Raw genomic sequence first — 6,342 nt, 5'->3', positions numbered from 1 at the left:
ATGTCATGGTCAGATAGCCCATTTACTACTAGTTTCGTACTGTGGCTTAGTTGCCTAGAATTGTCTATTAAGATATTATCAATGGCAGCTTTAGAACATTTGTATAAATGGCTCTGAGCACTATGGGACTTAACTTCTGAACTCATCAGTCCCCTAGAACTTAGAACCACTTAAACCTAACTAACCTAAGGACATCACACACATACATGCCCAAGGCAGGATTCGAACCTGCCACCGTAGCGGTCGCGCGGTTCTAGACTGTAGCGCCTAGAACCGCTCGGCCACTCTGGCCAGCGAACATTTGTGTACCCTACTTGGGAAATTTACAGTAGAAATTAAATTGAATGACAATGTAACTGATTTCCGTAACTGTTCACTGACAGTGTTTTTCAGGACATCTATATTAAAATCACCAGCAACCACTGGTTCTTTGTTTTTTAATTTTAGATGAGATAATAAATCTTCAAGACCGTTTATAAACACGTTAAAATTTCCTGAAGGTGCTCTGTACGTGGATATTATAAAGGACCTATTACGAAATTCTGTCTCTGTTGCACATGCTTCTAAGTAGTGCTCTAAGCAAAATTTATTAATGCCAATATTCTTAAATTTAAAACTGCTTTTAACAAATGTGGGAACTCCTCCTTTCTCCATATTTTGTCTACAGAAGTAAGATGACTAATTCATCAATGCACATAAGTAGTTCATTAATTTTACTTGTAAGCCCTCGAATATTTTGATCCACTAAAGATAGTTGGCATTTCACATTTACCGAGCTGAAATTGGGTGGAAATAAAATTTCTGCTGGTTGTTGTAGATTTTTAACCAACAGCTGTGTTCGCTGATCCAATATGCCAGGATTATGTTGTTTGATTTCTTTCTCAAACTGAAGATTTGTTTCAGTCTTTACTTCTCTCAGAACTTGACTTCGTTCTGTCCTACCTATCCAAATAAGGTGCTACTCCAACACTTATGACCACTGGTATATTACCACTCATAGCAGTGCCTTCCCCCTTACATTTCCTGCTATTAGCCTAGCCAGTGTACCCTTCCCTTTCCTGTTGAGGTGTAGGCATGTGTAGCATAATCCCACATACTGAGAGAATCAACAGGAACCAAACAAATACGTGACCCCGCACCTGACCCAAGTAGCCGTTTCCACTCCTAATTAACTCTCCCAACAGAAGAGTTTAAATGAGGTCAGTCAAGGCGTCTCAGAACAGACACAAACTCAACAGTGGTACGTCTCTTTGCTAATGCAATCTTTGCCAGGCCACACTCTATATTGTACACAGGATGTCTGTCAATACTATTGCCCGGCCCAGTCACAATAACCACGGTGTCTTCCTTGCTAAAATCTTTACGGAGTGAACCCAAATCCTGTCACCAGACTCCGGCCAGCACTAGGTTTAAAAAAATTTGTGACCTGGTATTCTGATATTAACTGGTCCTGCAAAAGTTGGCCTACACATCTGGCATGTGAACTAACTAACAACAAAACTTTCTTTCTCTTTGCTTACTTCCCTACATTCTCATTCAATTTTCTACTGATTGTTTGTTGTGCCCTCTCTACACCTACCTCTGTCTGAGGCTCATGAGTTTCTAACTGAACCAAGAGGTCAAACGTATTCTTCACATTCACCAGAAAGCTGTCTGACAAACTCGTAGGTCTTTTCATCCTGTTACCTGTTGCCACTTCCCACCTCTCTTTACCCTTCTCCTTCCTTAATCTGTTCAGATCTTCCCAAGCCTGCTCTAACTGTTCCTGAAGGGCAGCAATTTTCCAATCCTGTTCCACTATTTTCCTATCTCTACTGCATATTCTACAGAACCACTGACGAGTGTGATCCATTTCCCACGCCGCTACAGTCTTCCCAATGGAAGGAAAAAACTACTGCAACCATCACACCAAACCCCGGAGGTAACAATTCTACGGCACGTCAGGCAATTTTCACTCATGGTAAAAATCTTACTTTAGCGAGAATAAGGCAAATTAAATTACTGAAAAACAAGAAAACACGTTTACGAAAGATTAGGTCTAGTCTCAATCGTATGTCAACAAACTTACTTTAGTGACAGTGAGATAGATTACAGAAAAAAAAGAAGGAAAAAACATTTACGCTGTTTCACAAAATAAGAGTTCAACAACAAAGGGATACACTTTTCTTAACTTGCTGGAACGGAACAGATCAGTTAAATGAGATTCCATAAGTTGTACTGCGCTAAAATGTATGCAAGAATACGATGGTAACCCTACTTTACATTCCTTTCGCGTTTTCTGGAGTAATACGCAAAGAGAAGTGAAACCTTTAATAGTAAGCTTGCAAAACACACTAATACACGTATTGAACTAGTTTACTGCACTAAACTGAGTTTTATTACAGTCTAAGTCACTTATCAGTAGGGCAACAACAAAAATAATCGAAATTCTGAGAAACATTGGGGTAAGCCGTAGGGAAATAGAGGTAATATATAATTTGTACAAGAACCAACAGTGAACAATAAAAGTGGAAGACCAAGAATAAAGTGCTCGGATTAAAAATGGTGTAAGACAGGTATGTAACTTTTCGCCCTTACTGTACAATCTATATGTTGTGAAAGCAATGAGGAAATAAAAGAAATGTTCAAGAGTGGGATTAAAATTGAAGGTGAAAGGATATCAGTGATAAGATTATCTGATGACACTCCTTTCTTCAGTTAAGTCTGTTGAATGTAATGAAGAGTCTATTAAATAGGGTATGGACTGGGAGTAAATCGAAGAAAGACGAAATTAATGAGAAGTACTAGAAATGAGAACAGTGAGAAACTTAACATAAATACGGGTGACCACGAAGTAGATGAAGTTATATGACGATATGTTTTGCTTAAGGAAAGGTTAAGGCACAGAGATGCAATTCTGACTTTGCAGTTGATAATGGAAGTAATCTTGAAGAAATATCAAGACACGTTCACAGGATCTGTTGATTTCGAGAAAGCGTTCGACAATGTAAAATCTTGCAATATGTTCAAAATTCTGAGAAAAATAGGGGAACGCTATAGGGAAAGACGGGTAATACACAATATGTACCAGAACCAATAGCGAACATCTAGGCTGCCAAATAACACAAGACGGACTGTGCAAGGGGGACGTGAAAGGCAGACTACGAATGGCATTGACACGATTCCTGGTCAAGAGAAATCTACTAGTAGCAGAAACAGTTTTTAATTTGAGCAATAAATTGCTGAGAATGTACGTTTGGAGCACAGCATTGCATGATAATGAGATATGGATCGTGCAGAAATTGGTACAGAAGGGAATCGAAGCATTTGAGATGTGATGTGTTGAAAATTTAGTTGACTGGTAAGATAACAAATGAGGAGTCTCTTCACAGAATCGGCGAGGAAAGGAATATGTCGGAAACACCGACAAGACGGAAAGAGAGGACAATAGGACATACACACCTCACATATGTTAAGATGCAAAGTACTTGCATGATACCAGAGGGAACTTTAGAGATTAAAACTATAGAAAAAACAGAGATTGTAATACGCCAAACAAATAACTGGTTACGTAGGTTGCAATTGCAAGTCTGAGATACAAAGATTGGCGCAGGAGAGGAATTCGTGGACGGCCACATCAAACAATTCAGATGCCTGATGATTGAAAAAAAGGGCATATCTAAATGAAAATCATAAATACTCTTGTGATAGAGGAGAAAACCTTTGAAATATACCATATTTTTGGAAGCATCTCGTACGTTTCCAAAACTAAAAATTTCAATACATTCCGGAGGGAGTCATACAAAATGTACACCGTAAGCTACAAAACCATTACCAAACTGTAAAGGCTATCCACATGAAGATATCCACCATACAGTCACATTAATGTGACCATCAGTCGAAAGCTTGAATAACCACATTTCACTACGCAGATCGCTGCGAAACGTGCACGCAGTGTGCCAATACTCTTCTGGCAGGTAATGACAAGAATGTGGAGCCCTTACGACTCCAGTGCTACGGAAAGCTGCTGTAGGTTAATCGGTTGAGTATACATGGCCCTTACAGCCCGAACGAAGTTGTCTTGCAGGTTCTCGATTGGGTTTAAATTCGAGGAGTTTGATATTCACAGGCTTATGGTAAACCCATCCTGGCTCTTCAAACCACGCAGGTACACAGCAAACTATGTGAGACGTTGCATTGTCCTGCTGGTAGAAACAATCATGATGAGGAAAATAAGATGCACACAGGGATGCTCGTGGTCCCTAATGATAATTGGGTACTTTTGACAATCTCTTGTGCCTTCCAGAATGAGGAGATCACCCAGGGAATTTCAAAAAAACATTCCCCAGATAAAATAGCTACCTCTTCTGGCCTGAAGCCATCCGACATTTATTGCTGGGTACTTGCTTTCAGACGTTTCCCGCCATACACCTCAACAGAAATCTGTCCGATGGAGCATGAAACGAAATTCAGTTAGGAGGCCACCTGTCGCCACTCAGTGGACGTCCAGAAGCACCATTGGCCTCCAAATTCTACCTTTTGTCGCCGACGAACAGCAGTCAGTTGGTTGCATGAACCACGTGTCTGCTGCTGGGGTTCATACGCAGCAATGTTCGTTGGACGGTAGTTGAGTAAACACAGTTCGTAGCCCCTTGGTTCATCTAGCTGATAGTTGCTCAACAGATGCGCATCTATTCATCCGCACATTTCTCGGCAGCCGTTATTCACCCCTGTCATCTATGGCATGTGGTTCACCACATTAGCCTTGTGGCCAGTTCTGGGTAGCGCCATATTCCCATACGCGTTATATTTTGCCCGCAGCAGCATGCGAACGGTTGACAATTTAAACCATTTCGAAAATGATTCCATGCTTGACCCGAAAGCCAATGATCATGCACTTCTGGACGTCAGGTAAATTGCTCCGTTTTTGCATAACGACAACGATTGCATTGTTATGCCGTCTGTGAGTGGTTGTTTTATAATCACGACACACATTGGCGTTGTTCACATTAATTTCACTGGGCCCTGTATTATGAAAATTCGTCTGTTTTTGCCACCATAGGTATCCACTATTCTATGGTTGGCAACAGCATGTCGCAAGATAAATGGACAATATCACCCCAAAACGCTTCTTTCGACAAATTGGTGTTGTTCAGTATCAATAATAAGCGGCAGTTCTGCTTTAGGAATCTTCGGCAGACCATCCAATGCTTAGCATGGTGAAGTAATACAGTTGACAGTATCCCTGTCATATTGTAACACTAATGCTGATTAATAACTACCAGTGGCTACCTGTTACCTTGTTGCTTGAGTATGACTCATACGAGACAACATTTGTCGCTCTGCGCTCGCCAATTAGCGATGCGTTCTTACAGTTAACTCGTTGCTTTCATTTATTACTTCTATTGTTTTTGTATAACTTCTCTCATTTGGGCCGAAAGTGACTTTCTGCACAGATCTGGCCCCTATCACATGCGGCCTCTAGTTTTCCGCTTCATCCCTATTTTGGAAATTTCGCGGTGCAAATCCCCCACCGCAAAATGACACATTACTGCGTCATCCACCTCTGCCCCTCTGTATCATGTTTACTCGATAGCGTTAATTTTCAATTTGTTCGTTTTGGTCCTGGTTCTCTCTCATCCTATTGTTACCATTCAGACAGTAGTCATGATTTCCCCTCCAATGATACTTGTCCTCGACTCTATCTAAGATTGATGAGAATCTTTCATAGTTGCTTCCCACATATCTCTTTGAGTCCTAAGGATAGTCTTCCACAGCTCCCCCACTATTTCGGTCTCTGTTCGCCTGGATCTTAAATGAATCTGTTTTCTATACCACATTTCGCAGAACACTTTCAAAGTGTTCTGCTCCTAATATTGTACAACCTTTGCCATAATGAATTCTCACCACATATTTTCCTGCTTCTGTGTGGACCAGTATTCTTCGATAAATTACTGTTTAAATTCCTCAGAATACATTTTAGTTGTTTCTAAACTTAATCGTCATCTTTTAGCATCACCTGGTAAAGCACTAACTATGTACCGACTTGACAGAAAATCCTAGGAAGTTCTGGTCTTACGTTAAATGACTAAGTGGCTCGAAACAGCATATCCAGACACTCCGGGATGATGAAGGCATTGAAACAGAGGATGACACGCGTAATGCTGAAATACTAAACACCTTTTTCCAAAGCTGTTTCACAGTGGAAGACCGCACAGCAGTTCCTTCTCTAAATCCTCGCACAAACGAAAAAATGGCTGACATCGAAATAAGTGTCCAAGAAATAGTAAAGCAACTGGAATCACTCAACAGAGGAAAGTCCACTGGACCAGACGGGATACCAATTCGATTCTACACAGAGTA

Source organism: Schistocerca cancellata, chromosome 4 (genome assembly GCF_023864275.1).
Source record: "Schistocerca cancellata isolate TAMUIC-IGC-003103 chromosome 4, iqSchCanc2.1, whole genome shotgun sequence".
Taxonomy (NCBI): domain Eukaryota; kingdom Metazoa; phylum Arthropoda; class Insecta; order Orthoptera; family Acrididae; genus Schistocerca; species Schistocerca cancellata.
The sequence above is the reverse complement of the archived record's forward strand: the minus strand, read 5'-3'. Positions refer to the sequence as shown.